Source organism: Bos mutus, chromosome 6, assembly GCF_027580195.1.
Source record: "Bos mutus isolate GX-2022 chromosome 6, NWIPB_WYAK_1.1, whole genome shotgun sequence".
Lineage (NCBI taxonomy): Eukaryota > Metazoa > Chordata > Mammalia > Artiodactyla > Bovidae > Bos > Bos mutus.
The window spans coordinates 66,934,827-66,953,362 of record NC_091622.1 but is presented as its reverse complement, the minus strand read 5'-3'; the positions used below and the strand labels follow the sequence as shown (position 1 = coordinate 66,953,362).

The 18,536-nt window shown below is 43.0% G+C and overlaps 1 protein-coding gene across 4 annotated transcripts in view; it reads left to right on the top strand.

The window, feature by feature from the left end:
* The first annotated feature begins 1,289 nt into the window (after positions 1–1,289).
* Positions 1,290–18,536, top strand: part of TEC (tec protein tyrosine kinase) — a 169,275-nt gene continuing 152,028 nt past the window's right edge. Inside the window, exons 1-2 of one of the 4 annotated variants that reach the window (XM_070372367.1) lie at positions 1,556–1,610; positions 2,269–2,346. The gene's annotated coding sequence lies outside the window, so the exon portion shown is untranslated. Of the gene's footprint in view, positions 1,611–2,268; positions 2,347–18,536 lie in introns of all 4 variants that reach the window. The other 3 variants (XM_070372366.1, XM_070372365.1, XM_070372364.1) reach the window with 3 other exon arrangements.

Below are 18,536 nucleotides of genomic sequence, written 5' to 3'. Positions count from 1 at the left end.
CATACTCAAGGCCCTCACCTGAGTGAAAGAGGTTTTGGAATCAGAAAGCCTTGGTTCAAATCTGTGCCCTCTTCCCATCGCCCCTCCCTCTTAGGCAAATCATTAATCATTAGATTTTTTTTTCTGTAAAATAGAATCTTGTCAGACTTCTCAGGGTTACTGTATGAGGAAAAGAGAGAGAATATATAGGAAGGCATGCTTTTAGGTCTCCAACAAGCACAAGGTAGAATGAGGATTAATGAATGTGACTTTCCCATTGCTTCATCTTCAGGCTGACTACCTGGCCGATCATTCAGCTCCCAGCTCCATTGTCACCTCCTTCGAGAAGCCTTGGAGACAACTGGATCTGTGGTCTTCCCCTCCCGACACTCTCAATTCCATCACCCTACTGTATTTTAGCCAGGACGCTTCTTGCACGTGCATGGCTTCATTTTTCACTTGCTTATTGATGACTGACTGTCCCTTTCGCCCCATTATACTAAAAGCTTCTGGAGGGCAGAGTCCTTGTATTTCTCTGGCCTCTTAACAGCTCATGAGACATGTGCTGGGCTGTGCTTAGTTGCTCAGTCGTGTCCGACTCTTTGTAACCCCACGGACTATAGCCCGCCAGGCTCCTGGGTCCATGGGATTCTCCAGGCAAGAATACTGGAGTGGGTTGCCATTTCCTTCTCCTCATGAGACATGGTGGACACTCAGATTTGGTGAGCCAGGAGAGCTGTGGTTTAGCGTTCAAAATCAGGAGGCAGACTACAGGGATTTGAATTCCAGCCTTTCAGTTTGTTGTTGGTTGACATTAGGTAGGTTCTTTAAATTCTCTGTGCCTTTCACCCTACATAAAATGGTGGACTTTTTTTTTTTTTTTTTTATGCTGGAGTAACGTCGATTATTAAGGTTATGATAGTTCCATGGGGTCGCAGAGTCAGAAAGGGCTGAGCCACTGAGTGAGAACACACACACACACACACCACGTGACCTGTTATAATTCCATGGGGTCGCAGAGTCAGAAAGGGCTGAGCCGCTGAGCGAGAACACACACACATACACACACCACGTGACCTGTAAGTGTATCAGATGCGCTCTGCTGCTTCAAGTTGGACAGAAAAATACTTATTCTTTTGGTAAAACTGGCTGCTTCGCTCCACCTCACTGCGTTACCACCTGGCTCGCCACCATTTAGCGGAAGGGGAGGTGTGGTCCCTAGTTCCGATCGAGTCCCCGGTCACCCACAGGTGGCACACTCGGGGTTCTCCCGGGCCAGGGGTGTCTGCGTCCTCGCGGGGCGGTTGGTGGGGGGCAGGAAGGAGGAGGTTCCTGCGTCCAGGAAACACCAGGGACGTTCCCGCGACTTCCCCGAAACTCCCGCTGGGTCCCGGGAGTCGGAACGCGTAAGCGACCCACTCCCACCTTCAGTCTCAGAACCGCAGCAGAGCAGTGGGAACAGGTCGCCGCCGGCCTCCCGGAGCTGGAGGCGGAGCCCTCTCGGGCCGGGCGGTCGCCGGGCCGGCCGGGGCGGGGAGAGCGGAGGAGGGGGTGGGGCTCCAGGCACAGGACTCCGCGGCTCCGGCGGACTTCAGTGTCCCGGGCTCCGCGAAGCGGTGTACTCCAGCCAGGTAAGGGCGCTGCGGGCCGGCGGGGCGGCCTCGGGCCTGCGCCACTCGGGGCGGGGAAGGGTGGGTGGGGATGTGTGCGGCGAGAGGAGGGTTCCACCAGCCCAGAGGCTGACTCTCATGGAACCAGGAAGGATTTTCTCTACCCCGCGCGGCCGTGAGCCGGAGCTCGCCGCCCCAGGTGAGGACCCCCGTCCTCTGCGGGCTACGGAGGGACAGGTGCGCGTCCCGGCGTAGCCGCGCCTTCCGGCGGCCGCAGCTTCTCCGTCCCCTGGGCTCCGGCGCTGGCTTCTCCCGAGGAGCGCCCGCCCCTTCTCCTTTAGAGTCTTGGGACCGAGGCCGCCCTGCAGCAAATTCAGCGTTGGGTTCACTTCCAGCCTCGCCGCGGACTTCACTCCTCCTCTCTTCTTGGGCAGCAGCGAAGTCTTGATGCGAGAGTTGGCAGAATCGACAGACTTTCCACGGTTGCATGTGTCTGAGTGCCTCTCCCCACCAGCCTCACAATTTTAAATCTGGGAAACTGTGTTTGAATCTCGATAGCAGGGAGTCGGTGAATACATGTGTTGGGGAAACTAGGGCCTTGACTCGGGGGTGTGCGCTTTCCTTCGGATCCTAAGTTTCCTTTTGGTTTGATTTTGTTTTTTTTTTTCCTCCATGGAAGAACAAGTTGCTGTATATCAGATTCGGAAACAGTCTCATCTGTTGCCATTCTTTGGAAACTGAAGACTTGATTAGAAGGGTAGGTCTCAGTGTTAAGTTAGAGCAACAGGATGACTGGTGGCTAAGTGGGTTTGAAGCTTATCCAAAATAGTTAAGTGTTCTGAGCATATACCCTGTGTTTTTCCAGTGAATGCCCATTTTTTTCCTCTTAGGAAATTCTGAGAATTCACTTTTTTTTCTAGATAATTCTTCCCTAAAGAGCTAGAAAGAAGGAAACACTCCAACAAACCCGTAGGTTTCCCAAGTAAGTTTAGGATTTAACAGGTTGGTTTGTGATACTGGTAGCTTAGTTTTTGAGAATCACATGGAGTGTCATGATTTATATGGAGAATAGAAAATGTGTATAACAGCCTCCTTAAGTATTTGAATTTTTTTTTTTTTGGTTTAGGTACATTTTCATAGTTTAGGGAAAAGCCATACTTTCCCAATACTCCAGTTAATCTGATCAGTATATTCTTTTGTCAGTTCTAAATGCTTACTGCATTTATGTTAATGATCTTGATTCTTCTCAGAGGGTGTGTACATTTTGGTTTGTAGAACTGTGTAGGGCAAGCGTTGCAAACACATGGGAATCAGTGTTGTTTGATTGGCAAACCTCTAGTTTGCCACACACAGGTTCTTGAACTAGAATTTTCACATCTTCCCAAACAGAAAAAAAAAAAAAAAAAGAATATTAATATATGTTCTAGCACTGTCAACCTGTTCCTTGCTTATTGTGTATCAAAATAGTCATCATATTTTGTCAGCAGCTAGTCACTCAAGGGCAGAATCTATGTTTTATCAAATCATAGTGAATCTCAAGAAAAAGGCGATCTTTGCTTCCTAAGCTGACCCTGGACAGGATGGCTGGTGGCATTGTGGCTGTGTCTGGCCACTTTTTGCTTGGGGAAGAATTGCTGGTAGAGACCTTCCTTTGTGTGTATAGAGCGCTGGCAGCCTGAGCCTTGCGCTCCAGGCATATCTCTACCTACAGGTTCCTCCAGGTTGACCTGGTTGGTGCCTCCCTTCCCCACCCCAGCTCTTCCAGCTCCTTGGCTTCCACCCCACTCCACTGCTCCCTGGGATTCCACCCCTGGAGAGAATCATTTTCTTGTTCAGGGCAGGGATAGTCCACGTAGTTGACAGGGCTGTTGACTCTCAGCTTGGTGCATAGATGCTGTTGATGACGGGGCTGCCTGTTTCAGAGCCCTTACTGTGTTCTTTTATCCGGTCGACTCAGGCAAAGTGGAGCACCTGATCACTGTGAAGGTGAGCTGCCTTAGCTGGAGTAACTGGAGTCTGCTAGAAAGGAGTGCAATTGGTCCATGGTCCCTGGCAGTTCTAAAATTATCCTGTCCCAGGAGATTATGCCATGAGACTAGCTATGTTGAAAAGAACCCCAGAGGAGAGAGGCATAGCAGTTTTCACCTACAAGCATGCCTCCACCCAGGCTTGCCTTTGCATCTCTGCTCTGGCTCAGCCAGTCCTTCTTGAATTGGATTATAACTATTAACTTTCCCACTAAGTCTGACTGTTCAGAGCTCAGATGACCACAGCTGCATGGTCTAGATGTAGAAAATGATATTTTCTTTTGTTTAGGTGAAACAAGGCTGGAATTTCCCAAACAAATTGTTATTAGGGAAACAGAGCAAAAGCAAATAATAAAAGGGCACAGAAGCCTCTATGTTTTTTGTTTTGTTATATTCTTCTCTTTCTTTTTAGTTTTAGTTTTAAACTTTTAATCCAAGTTACATGTTTCCCTCTCCAGAAATAAACACTTGTGATTCCCTGAGCTGGTTCTTTTGGTATTTATTCCTTGTAGGCGATACTTGTAGTTGCACTTTTCAGTCTGAAGGTTTATCTGTTCACTTCCCGCTGTGGAAGATGATGACTTGGTTCTCTTTTTCCCTCTGACCCCCCCATCTAACCACAGCTTCCTTATTTTCCTATCCTTGCTATAGTTAAATAGTAATTAGATCAATATTCATAGCCAAGCCAAGTACAACTTCTTTTCTTCAGAGTCAGTAATTGCTTTGTTTGTTCACTGACTTAGCTTTTTATGTACTCATCATTAATTTTACCCAAAACTTTTGAATAGTTTTCAAATTCTTCCCTTGGATGCATCAGGTATTCAGTCAATTGCATTTTCCTCGAAGAAGGTGTTCCTGAGCCTCCTGGCTTGCTCTAGTCTGGACTGGCTGCCTTCTACATATGGGCACAGATGTCACCCTGAGGACCTCCGTTTGTCATCATCCTGGGAATCCTCATCATTCCTCTCCTGTATCAGTTCTCCTGTTACCCGTGGCACATGCCTTTCTCATCTTTGCAGACTCCTTTGTTTTGGTGTAGTCCATCCTCAATAAGTTTCCTGGTGAAGGCTGCATAGGATGTGTATTTTTTTCTGTTAAGTTTATTGATTTGTGTTTTGTCTATTCATTTAATAGCAAGTGCTGAAAATATGTTTACCACTGTAAATTGATAGTTTATCTGGCTGCAGATTTATAGGATGGAAGATTTGAAGGCATTGTCTCATCATCCCCTCCTGGATTGTGGTGTTGCTGTTGAGAAATTCAGAGTCCTTAATTGTTAAGGAATCTTAACAATTAACAATTGTAAAATTGTTCTGATTTCTTAATTTTGTCTGTAACCTTTCTACACACCTGCTGTTTGTAGAAGTAAGTTTATAGAATTCCTTTCTGGAAGTTGATAGAATTTTCTCTTGGCCTCCATAGCCTGAAATTTTCATGTGTGCTATGATATGGGTCTGTTTTCATCCACTGTTCTGGGTTCTTCCAGTCCAGAAATCTGTGTCTTTCAATTTGGGAACTTTTCTTGAGTTATCTTATTGGTCATTACTTTTTCTCTATGATGTCACTTTCAGAAAATTATTGTTGAGATACTAGATATTTTGGGCTGGATACTAGATATTTTCTTACCTTTTCTTCACTCTTATCTGTCTTTTTATTTCTTGTTTCTATTTTGGGTGAGATTTTCTCAATATTATCATGAACTCCTTCCACTGAGTTTTTCATGAGTGTAATCAGTCATATTTTAAATATTTAAAATTAAAACCTTTTTGTTCCCTGAATATATATACATATGTATTTGTGTGTGGCTTTTGTATTTCTTTCTTTCTTGATTTTGTTTCATGGTTTCAGTGTCTTATCTTTCTGAGGAGTTTTGTTTTTTAAAGCTTTTTCCTTCCTCCACAGACTGTTTCCCCAGGTTGCTATTGTCTGTCTGTTTAGGTCTTTACCTTTTGTGTTAGAGACTTTCCTTGCATTTCTGATATCCTACATTGTCTACTCATATCTAAATGGGGAATTAAAAAGCTAAAGATATAGTGGGTTTGTTGACTGGGAAATTCAGTATGGGGTGATTTGGGGAGACTCTGATGTTAGTGCCTCCTGGGCTGGTGAGGGTGCTCAGAAAGAGCTCTTGCAGTCTTTTTCCTGCCTGATGGGAAGAGCTTGGCTGTCAGGGATCTGGGAGCTAGGTGGAGAAGAGGCTGATTGTCTCAGCATCTGCATGTTCATGTAACCCCTCCATGGTATTAAAACACCTGAGCTGTGGCTGACATACTCCAATACAGAGACCTTCTGTTTTCTGCCCTCTTTGCGGGTAGTTACATATTCCTGTAACTCCTCTGGGGGAAGAGGCAGGGGAGAAACTCCAGGTGTTTTTTTGCTGGGGTGGAGAAGGGGCAATCATTTAACTGCTCAGACTGGCTGAGACCTGGGAGACCTAATTGCTTCCTTAGGAGGCTTTCAATTTTCATTTTCAATCACCCCTCCCCCTACAGAGGATGCCATCGTCTTGACTTATTTAGATTGCAAGGAGATCAAACCAGCCAATCCTAAAGGAAATCAACTCTGAATATTCACTGGAAGGACTGATGCTGAAGCTCCAATACTTTGGCCACCTGATCCGAAGAGTCAACTTATTGGAAAAGACCCTGATGCTGGGAAAGATTGAGGGCAGGAGGAGAAGGGGACGACAGAGGATGGGATGGTTAGATGGGATCACCGACTCAGTGGACATGAGTTTGAGCAAACTCTGGGAGATAATAAAGGACAGGGAAGCTTGCCATGCTGCAGTCCATGGGGTTGCAAAGAGTCGGACACCGAGAGACTGAACAACAACAATTTAGCATTTTGAGATTCCATGGTATAAATCAGGGTGGATCTTGGCTTCCCTTCACCCCACCAAAGTATTTTTACTGTTGTCTCTTTTCACATTCTCTCCATCCTTGTGGGTTTGTCCCTCAATTTTCATTTTATTGGACTCTCAGGCGGGAGAGAAAGCAGAAGGTTTGTTTACTCTGCTCTTAGTGCCTGAAGTGTAGCTTTCTTAATCATCCCTGCAAAGGGACTAGTGTGGTTTAGCCACAGCAGTGTGCTGGCATTTTTCCTACCTTTACCCAGACTAAGCATTTTCTTTTATTTTTAATTTATCTTTTTTACTTTTTGGGTGCACCATATGGCATGTGGGATCCTAGTTCCCTGGCCAGGGATCATACCTGGGCCCCCTGCACTGAAAGCACGGAGTCCTAACCACTGGACCACCAGGGAAGTCCCAGTAAACATTTTCTAACCAGCCTGCGTGTGTTTTCTCACCCAGCCCAGTTTAGGCCCCTCATTCCTTCTTATACCACACTAAGGATCTGCTACCAGTTGATTCCAGGAGTCATAGGAAGCAAAACCCCTCTCCAGCCCTAGCTTGAGTAGAGTATAGCTTACTGTTCATAGAGTCCTGGTTCCTGCTTCTCAAATTGGCTTTGTCTAGGAGGACTCATTATGTCCCCTTGTCCTGTTAGTGTTACACTTTTCAATGAAACTCAGCCTCTATAAGTCTAATGTTTTAAGCTGAAAGATGGGCCTGGTGTCATTGGTGATCATGTGATCTCCAGTGGAAATTATCATATGTCCTTCTGGAGGCATTTATCACATAGTTGCCTGACCAGCAGCAACATCCTCTCTTCCCGTTTCAGAGCTCACGCCTTTTCTTGAAATGGGCACCAAGTTCCTGTTTCTGGCTTGGATGAGCAGGGATGACGGACTTACCCTGCTCCTCACAGATGATCACAACTTTCCCAACCCTGTTTAACCAGCTGAGACATTCTTCAGGCTCCCTTAATGCAGTGTGATCTTACAGCTTTCTATCTCAGTAGCTTGACAATACCAACATGATTTTCTGGTTACGCATAGAGGAGTGACGCAAGAGTTAGCTTCCACTGAAGTAGGAAGAGTGTTGATCACACACCACCTTATCTGTGTAGAAAAGGCAAAGCTCTATGCTCTCATGATGGTGGCTATGCATTGGGAATCCAGAAAAACCAGTGCTGCCAGTTGCTACAGTGGAGCAGATACAGCAGTCATTCTGAAGGATGACAGCAAAGGATAGGATGGTTAGGAAACACTCAGTTGGAACTCACTAGGTACCATTGTGAACAAAAGCTTGGCCAAGGGGAATACCTTCAGTTTTCATTCTTCCCTCTGTATTTCCACAGAGGTCCTTTCCTTTTTCTAAACAGAACCTTTGAAGACATTGCAACATCTTTTTCGAAGCAGCATACCTTTTCTTTAATGTGCTGAGTAATTCATATAAGTTCTTCTTTTTGTCTTCTTAGCTGAAATGCGAACTCTCCCAGGTTAAGAGTGCATGTCTAATGAATACTAGATCATTGTATCACATGAATTTTCCAGATAATTGTCAACACTTGATAGTTATATATATATATACACACACACATATATATATTGTTATAATTATCCAAGTTGTATCCAATAGTCTATATTCACTAAATTCTTTTTTAATCTATTATATTTTTATTTTTTCAAACTTTTTATTTTGTATCAGAGTATAGCTGATTAACAAACAGTAGTGTATATTCACTAAATTCTTGATAGTACTTTCACTTCTCTTTGGCTGAATAGACTGAAGCCGTACAGTATTCAATTTAAGTATTCCCAAGTATATTATTTAGAAATAATCCTGATTGAAAACATTGAGAGGACAACATTAATTTTACTTATTATTAGTTGTTTTTCACCCATATATTTCTTAGCATAGTGTCGTGATTGTCTTGATTTTTATAGCTAAGGGGAGTAGCTTTGGAAGAGGAAGGGAAGTGTGTGCAAATTAGGTTTCAAATCCTCTAGGTTTTACATTTCTAAAAGAGGAAGATTTCTCTGGATTTCAGCAATATTTCATATATTTTTCCTTTGGTAACTATAGGCTATTTATTTTTTTAGGTTGAGAGCTTTGGAAATGCTTAGCTACAGAGTATCAAAATGAAAAACTTTACATCGTCATATACTACATGAAAGGCTTATAAAGTAGAACTCTGTCAAGTATCTTACTTCCTTTACCTTACGGTTTTGTAAAATTCTAGCCTGATTTAATAGGGAAAACTTGTAATGTCTCTTCTCTTTATTCTGAATAGAGTTCTAATAGTGTTCTTCTGTTAGCTATTTCTTTGGAAACTGTCATGTCCTCAAGTATCCCCCAATATTAAGTTTCAGCCACAACTTGTGAGATTTCCACATGACATTTCTGCTTTATTGACTATGCCAAAGCCTTTGACTGTGTGGATCACAATAAACTGTGGAAAATTCTGAAAGAGATGGGAATACCAGACCACCTGACCTGCCTCTTGAGAAATTTGTATACAGGTCAGGAAGCAACAGTTAGAACTGGACATGGAACAACAGACTGGTTCCAAATAGGAAAAGGAGTATGTCAAGGCTGTATATTGTCACCCTGCTTATTTAACTTCTATGCAGAGTACATCATGAGAAACGCTGGGCTGGAAGAAACACAAGCTGGAATCAAGATTGCCGGGAAAAACATCAGATATGCAGATGACACCACCCTTATGGCAGAAAGTGAAGAAGAACTAAAAAGCCTCTTGATGAAAGTGAAAGTGGAGAGTGAAAAAGTTGGCGTAAAGCTCAACATTCAGAAAACCAAGATCATGGCATCTGGTCCCATCCCTTCATAGGAAATAGATGGGGAAACAGTGGAAACAGTGTCAGACTTTATTTTTGGGGGCTCCAAAATCACTGTAGATGGTGATTGCAGCCATGAAATTAAAAGACACTTCCTCCTTGGAAGGAAAGTTATGACCAACCTAGATAGCATATTGAAAAGCAGAGACATTACTTTGCCAACAAAGGTCCATCTAGTCAAGGCTATGGTTTTTCTTGTAGTCATGTATGGATGTGAGAGTTGGACCGTGAAGAAAGCTGAGTGCCAAAGAATTGATGCTTTTGAACTGTGGTGCTGGAGGAGACTCTTGGGAGTCCCTTGGACTGCAAGGAGATCCGACCAGTCCATTCTAAAGGAGATCAGTCCTGGGTGTTCTTTGGAAGGACTGATGCTAAAGCTGAAACTCCAATACTTTGGCCACCTCATGCGAAGAGTTGACTCATTGGAAAAGACTCTGATGCTGGGAGGGATTGGGGGCAGGAGGAGAAGGGGATGACAGGGGATGAGATGGCTGGATGGCATCACCGATTTGATGGACATAAGTTTGGATGAACTCTGGGATTGGTGATGGACAGGGAGGCCTGGTTTGCTGCGATTCATGGGGTCGCAAAGAGTTGGACACGACTGAGAGACTGAACTGAACTGAACCCCAAAGTTAAATTGTGTTTTTTTTTTCCTACATAGTAGTGATTTCAGTGTTTATTATTCTGCAAATAATTTAAGCACGCAGTAGAGTTAGTTTTGGAGAAGGCAATGGCACCCCACTCCAGCACTCCTGCCTGGAAAATCCCGTGGATGGAGGAGCCTGGTGGGCCGCAGTCCATGGGGTCACTAAGAGTCAGACACGACTGGGTGACTTCACTTTCACTTTTCACTTTCATACATTGGAGAAGGAAATGGCAACCCACTCCAGTGTTCTTGCCTGGAGAATCCCAGGGACTGGGGAGCCTCGTGGGCTGCTGTCTCTGGGGTCGCACAGGGTCGGACACGACTGAAGCGGCTTAGCAGCAGCAGCAGCAGAGTTAGTTTTTACCATTGGGATTGTTTTTGTTTCATAGAAGGCAGTTGGCTTTCTATTTTATTTTCCTGCCTTGAGTAATAAAAATGCTTGATCCTTTAAGCATGCAGAGAAAAAGAAAACAATTTAACTGAGTTTTGAATGCTGTTAGATATGTAAGTTTTAGGTATGAATGCTTTTTACTTTTTTAAAATGATATTCAGCTTATTTGTCACAAATTTAAGCCAGTTACAGAAGCAGTGCATTAAAGAATTCTTGTTCATAGATTCTGGAATCATAGCTGAAGGTTTTTGAGGCTCAGCTGGTGACACATCCCGCTTTCCTCCCCCAGACCAAGGATGGAACTCTGCCTGCCACTAGCATTCCTCAGCTCTCAGTGTGCTTTCTGGACTCTCCCTGCCATCATTAAAAAGAAGTCATTTTATAGAACTTTATATATTCATTGTTAAAAAATTGTGAACAATACTGAAGCTTGCAAAAAAGAGATTTAAAATAACCCCCAAACTGTTCCAGAGAGAATCTTGGTAAACTCCCCTCTCCATCATCTTTATCATCATTTGACTTTCTACAAATCTTTAACAACTTTCTAGAAAATAACTAACCAAAGGAGCATTGTGTGCAACCATTTATGTAACTCTAAATTCGATAATCTTTACATGTATAACACATATATAGATACATAAACACACACACATATGTGTGTGTGTATATATGTATATATACACACACACACATACTTTATGAGATTATACTTAGACATGCTATTCTTTGGGTAACAGTTTTCAAAATAGGCATCTTCTTATAGGAATAATTATCATTTTTAATAGCCTTTTGACAGTCTGTCTTGTTAATATGCAATGATATTTTCGAACCACTCCCCAATTGTTGGACATATTTTTTGTTTGTCTTTAAGTAAATAGTGTTGCTTTATCTTTTTCCCGTTTGGGAATTGTTTTCTCAGGAAATATTTTTCAAAATACCACTCTGGGATTAAAGGATTTCTAGTTTCCATTAATCATTGTCAGCAGGTACATAATAATAGTTTGTAAAAGCTCACTGGCTATATAAAATTTCCATTACCTCTTTTTTGACCTTTTGGATCCACGGTATCTCTTTTGGGTGAAGACATAAGGTTTATCCGGAGTTCTTGAGGCCACACCATGTACCCAGTTGTAGGTCAGATAGTAAAGCTGGAGTAGCCTGACAGGTTTATTTGCGGAGACTGTATTCTTGTTGATAAATGTCTACAGCCTCTTTATTTTGTTGGATGTCTGATAGGAAAAGTTTCCAGGGATCAGTAACAAAATGTGGAGGAGTTGTAATGAGATCTGTGAAACTAAATTTGTCTTTAGTATCTGTTCTAGGGTTCACGGAAGTGGGGAAGGCATTATATGTTCAGTAGGGAATTCCGACTTTCCCACCCATTTCCCCATTACTGGACTGCATGAGGAAGTAGGAGGGGCAGGGCAACCAGTAACAGGAGAGAATTTTGTAGTAATGCAGTTTCTTGATAAAGAACTGGAGCAGAGTGAATTCCTATTCAGATCCCTACCCCAACTCCCCGCAATCTCTCAGTCTGCTGTGTAAAGCCTAGGCTAGATTTCTAAGATAGCCATTATGTGGTATTGTGTTCCCAAGCCTCAGGTTTTCCATCTATTAAACAAAGCATAATGACACCTAATTAACAGTCCACTTCAGAAAGATTCATGGCCTAATGCTTGTAAAAGACTTTGAGCTTTTCCCAGAGTGTTTTATATACATTCATGAGTAATGAGATGGCCTGCTCTATTTAGCAAAGGACATCTAAATTATGGGTTTCCCAGGTGGCACTAGTGATAAAGAACCTACCTGCTAAGGCAGAAGATGTAAGAGACGTGGGTTCAATCCCTGGGTTGGAAAGATTCCCCTGCGGGAGGGGATGGCAACCTACTCCAGTATTTGTGCCTATAGAATCCCATGGACAGAGGAGCCTGGCAGGCTACAGTCCATAGGTCGCAAAGGGTCAGAGATGACCGAAGCAACCTAACACATGTATATTATGCCCATTTTACAGATGATAAAAGTGAGCCTCATAGAGGATAATGCCTTGTTGAGAATCAGACGATAAACTTAATGTGGTGTCTGTGGAATTTTTCTTGGTCTTTGTGGAAGAACTGACTCATTTGAAAAGACACTGATGCTGGGAAAGACTGAAGGTGGGAGGAGAAGGGGACGACAGAGGATGAGATGGTTCGATGGCATCACGACTCAATGGACATGAATCTGAGTAAACTCCAGGAGTTGGTGATTGACAGGGAGACCTGGCGTGCTGCAGTTCATGGGGTCGCAAGGAGTCAGACACGACTGAGCGAGAACTGAACTGAACTTGTGGGACGAGTGGAATCTAAAACAAATTCTGCAGAAGTTTATGTGTTGGGAAAGTGGATTTTACAGTTTTTAAGCAGATATAACCTTTTGCTGGGATAGGCTACTCCTTTGTGAGGAGGAATCATGTTTGACAAATTCTCTAGAGTTCTTGAGGAACATTGCATAGTTATGGAAGCTAGGGATAAACTGTGAAAAGACTCCACACAAAGGCCATTAAATAAATTTAGTCAGAGGGAGGCTGGGAGAAATATTTTTAAAAGTCAGGAATAGGGAGGGGACTGGAAGACAGAACAGAGGTTAAGCATAGATGGACATGTCTGAGATTACAAATGTGAGAAAGTTAGTTTATTTATTACTATTTCTAAAGTAAAACATGTAGAAGAGGGAGAACACAGTGTAAACTCCCAAGTTTACAGTCAACCTGAACCTTTTGGGACATAAGAAGCCAAATTGCTGGTCTCAAGTTCATGCAAAATGTCAGGGAAGTAGTAAAGAAAGCATTTAGGTAAAATGAATCCGTCTGTACATACAAATGGATGTTCTCGTTTACTCGAGAATGAGATTCAGGTATTACTGTCAATTCTTAACTGAAGACATTGATTCACTGTAGGATTTGGAACAAAAAAGCTAGCTACATCTTAGCTGTTGTTACACATAATTCAGAAATGCTACCTTACCAGTTTTCGTGATCCTTAAGCATGTAAGATTGTTTCATCAATGTACCTTAAAAACATAATGGACTTAGAAAAAAGCAATATATTAATCAGCAGCATAGAGGATTGAGTAAATAATTCTGTGCAGTTCTTTTGTCTAGAAAGGTAAATGCTGAGGAGACACGTGGACATGGTGTACCTTCTTAAGCCATGGCAACCCAAGCTCTGTTGTACAGGAAGAGCTTTCATTTGCACCTTCTTTATTTCCAAATAATGCTCCAGTGGCCCCCTTGTAGTTAACTGAGCATGTAAGATGTGCCAGACTCCATGCTCAGTTCTTTACATTGGATTATCTCATTTAACCCTCCCAACAATCCCTATAAAGTACACAAGATAATTTTGGGCATTTTTATAGATGAAGAGCCTGAAGGAGACTCGGGAAATTTGGTTACGTGGTAGAGCCAGAGTTCAGAACAATACAGTCTGACTCCAGTGTACTCTGCAAGCTCTCCTGAGCTACACATACTGAGCTACCTGCTTGCCCGCTCCCTCTGTTATTTTCCTTCCTGGTCAACAGAGTTGGACAACCTGGAAGAAAACATAGAGATCTGCTTCAAACAAAACTAAAAGCAACCAGTTCCCCTGGGTATCATTCCAAGCCCCTTCGCACTATAGGTCCTAAGATGTCTTCACAGCAGCACTGATGAGTAAAAATATTTTGTGAGGGACTTCCCTGGTGGTCCAGTGGCTAGGACTCCATGCTCCCAATGCAAGGGGCCTGGGTTTGATCCCTGGTCAGGGAACTAGATCCCACATGCCACAACTAAAGATCCTGCATGCTCAACTAAGACCCATGCAGCCAAATAAATAAATACATATTTTTAAAAAAGAAATATTCTGTGTGCCAGACATGTAATTTAGAAGTTTCTAGTTGCCACATTAAAAAAAAGCAAAACACAACAAGTGAAATTAATTTTAATAGTATATTTTGGGTAACTCAGTACATAAAAAATATTTTACCATATAATCATATAAAAGTTATTAATGTGATACTAGAAATAACTCAGGAACTTACTGTGAGCAATACAGTATAATACAATGCAGTGCAATTCAATAGAATATCTTATGCAGTACAGTGGATAAAGTAAAATGTAATCCTATCAAACAAAGTTAGGAAACATATTTTACACCACTTCAGTTTTACATTTTACATTAAAATTAATTAAAATGAAATTTAAAAATTAGTCCTCAGTTGTAATAGCCACATATCAAATGCTTAATTGCTGTTTGTGGTGAGTGTCTACCATATTAAATGGAGCAGCCCCATAGCAAAAGTTACTCTCTGTCTCCAAAAGCCTGGAGACTCCAGATTCTCTATCCCTCCTATTCCTTGATCCCTTCAAGCCCCCATGTCATCTTCCCTGCCTATACCCAGGGCTACCAGGTACTGTTGTGCAAGTTATTCACGGCAAAACTCTGGGATGTCATTCAGGTGGACAATTTGGTAGATGTGTTTACTGTGAGGATGGAAGTGAAGTGTCTAAATGAAGAGACATAATTTCCTAATTCATGCAAAGGCGTTTTTTGGGGAGGGGCAGTGGTTGCAGTGCTTGTATACCTTCCTAGCATTCCGGCAGTGGGGCCTGACATTTTTCTCCTGTATGCTCAGGACTCTTCCAGTGTTCACAGCCTACGGCTAAAAGTAAGGCAGCAGCTTCAGTCACCCTCTCCTCTCCCCAAAATCATGTTACAAAGCCATAGTCATTTTTCATGGTGGTTTACCTTGGAGCCATGTATCTCACTCACTCATCACTCTATCCTCAGTGGCTGGCACATAGTATATAGGTTCTGAACACATTCACTGATTTGAATTATCATCTCAGAGTTCATTCAGGGCCCCTGTATTGTAGCCTGAGTTGCCCTTAATGAATCTTGACCTGAGGCTGATTTATCCAAGTTTGCTGACCTGGCTCTCTCTCTCACCAAGTCACAACTAATCCTTCATGTGGCGCCCTTGTTCTGAATAATAATTGTCATGATTTTTATTATTACTGATAATAGCTGCTATTTATTGATCCGTGTTCATCAAGCATTATGCTTAGCAGTTTATGTGCGTTATTTCATTTAATCTTTCCAAACATCTCTAGAAGGTAGGTACTGTTTTATAAGCAGGAAACTGAGGCACTGAGAAATTAAGTAATTTACTTGAGGTCACACAGGTGGCTTAGTGGTAAATAATTCACCTGCAATGCAGAAGACACAGGAGATGTAGATTCAATCCCTGGGTCGAAGAGCCTCTGGAGGAGGAAATGGCAACCCTCTCCACTATTCTTGCCTGAAAAATCTCATGGACAGAGGAGCCTGGTGGGATACAGTCATGGGGCCCCAAAGAATCAGACACGGCTGAGCGGCTGAACATATATACATACACAGCTAGTCAGTGTCAAAACTGAAATTTAAAACCAGTTCTGACTTCAAAGTCCTTCTAATGGTTTAAGTGACAAAACTGGGCTTCTCTTTTGGTATCTGGGGCCTGACTGACAAGTCACTACACTGTCTTTGCCCAGACTTCCTTCCTTTGGGGAACTTTCTATTCACAGTCCATGTAGTTTGGGTGGGGTTGACACCAATGCCAAGGATGGTCATGTGACTCAGCTTTGGCCAATCTGAGAAGTTCCTCCTTACCTGGCCAGGTGATTGGTCAGAGGTGAGCACATGGCCTAGACTCACTCACTCAGGCTCTTTTTCTGGTTCAGTTTAAGAGAGGAGGCATTTTTTTCCCCTCTGGGATTTTTAGGCTGCTGAAGTAATGTAACCTAGAACTTCTGGTGGCCATCTTTCTACTATATGGAGGCAGCTGTTTGAAGGAGGAGGGAATGAATGAGGCTGACACGCAGAGAGAAGTACCAAGTGGTGGTGAGAGCACAGATTGCAGCATTTGAACCCCAGCATTCAGATGTGCCTGAAGCATCCAGGACTTCTTGGTTATGTGAGCTAATACATTCCTTTTTGCTGTTGTTGTGTGTCCAAATCTAGTTGTTTGGAATTGAAAATGCTAACTAATAGACAGACTAGAAGATATTTTTGTCGTGCATTTCCTGTTGCCATTCTCTGTCTGACAGCTAGATGAATTCACTACTTCTTGGGCCTGGGTGCCTACTGTGGTCTGCTCTATGCTTGGAGGTCTTTGATCCCTGTAGACCCTGTACATATTCAGCTTGTTTCTTCCCTTTTCAGTCTGTGAGCCCTGCCCCCATGAAGGGAGATTCCACACCCAGCCCCTCCCTGGTACTCCCCCCAATCCACTACCCCTGTGGCACAGCCCACACACGGAGATGTCAGTTGTGCCATGAGTGGAACATTAGGGAAATCGGATCTTTGTAGACATTAGAACAATTACTCATCAACCTACGTTTGAGTGTTGATCAAAGATTGTTGAATGCTTAACTCATCTGGCCCCTGACACTCTGGGATCTCAGCCAGTTTAGGCCAGAGCGTTGCCTCTTATCCCTAGCTTCCTTGGCTCCCAGCCTTTCTGATTAGCTGCCTTCTTATGTATTCTCAACTCCCCTGTGATTCTGAGCTTCCAGCCTTCTACTGGCTTCCTGCCCACATCTTTCCGGTGGCCCTCTGAGGGCATTGTTCCATTGTGAATCAGCATTCCCACAGCCCAGCCACACAGAGTGAGAACACTCCCTTCTCTGCAGCTGGCTCTTCTGTAGCCTTCTCCTGGCTTCCCCTTGTTCCTTCCAGGACATGTAAAAGCTTTTCTCCTTTAGCATTCAAGCCATTCATGCAAATACCCTTCTGATTTCTCCTTTTGTCACTGACCTCATGGTCATGCTGCTTGTTAGACTCACCTGGTTCATGGTTTTCTCTCCCAACTCTGCCGTCTCTGCATTCATCTGTACAACTAGCTTTATATATCTGTGATAAGTTGTCCAGTTGCCTTGAGGTACTTAAAGGGAGTAGCTAATTGTGACCAGAGTGGTATATCAGGGACACTCCTTAAAAGAGATTACCTGTGATCAGGACCTTAACAAATGGGCCGGATTTCAACAGGTGCTCTTCTAGGCAGAGAGAACTCAAACAAAGGCATAGGGAAAGGAAGACATCTATGTCCTTGAGCTCTTGGAAACAGATGGTAGGATGGGAAGAGGGAACCCAGGTAGAATTTGACATGATGATATGTAGTTAAGATTAAGGAATAACCCAAAAGAGGATCCAGTGTGGAGAAAGCAAGCGACGGACCAGCCTTTATTATTAAAGGGAGAAGTACTTTGAAGTTTTCAGGCATAGGTTGATAGTACAGATTATAAGATAAAAACCTGTTAGGTTGATTATAAAAGGAGAAGAGTTGTAATTAAAGCAGTTGAAGGAAGTTCATAGTAAGACTAAGGATGTAGAGAGGGTGGGTGGTAGAAGAAAAGGTGGGAGAATCTGTGGAGCAAACTGGTTGTGAGGGTGCTGGGAGCAGGCAGAGAAACCAGCAGGACATCTGCTTCTTAGGAGATGGGAGAGATCGAGGTCTGCTTGGTGATGGGTGATTTAGAGGTACAGGATTTGGTGTGAAACAACCATGTACTAGATGTGAATCAAAGTACAATTGGCCTTTTAATTATCTTATGTATTAAGAGTAAGATGTTTATATCATGATGGTAAAAACAACTTAAATTATGTAAGCTTGGGAATTCCTTGGCAATCTAGTGGTTAGGACTCCATACTTTCACTGCTGGGACCTGGGTTCAGTCCTTGGTCAGGGAACTAAAATCCTGCAAGCCACACGGCATGGCCGAAAAAAAAAAATTGTGTTAAGGTGTTTCTCAAACTGTTCTGTAGAATACTACAACTCTGGGAGATGTTAATCAGGTTCAAGGGAAATGGAATGAGTTCTGTGATCAAATAAGATTGGAAAGTATTCTATATGATTCACAGAGCCTATTCATGTCTTAAGAGGTTCTGTGAAGTGCACACAGGGAACCATTTAGACATTGATTAACCCTGATTTCCCTAATAAATTTGTCCATTTCAGCAAGGATGTGATCAACACACACTGTAATAGTATGATCTGGCCACTGTGCTGGCCACTGGTCAGTAAGAATAAAATCAGCCCACGTGCCTGCCCTTGTGAGAGTGTGGCCTGGTATTATCTGACAAGTTCGTAGTGTTCTGAAACAGTTTGGGAAGCTTTGAGTTAAGGTG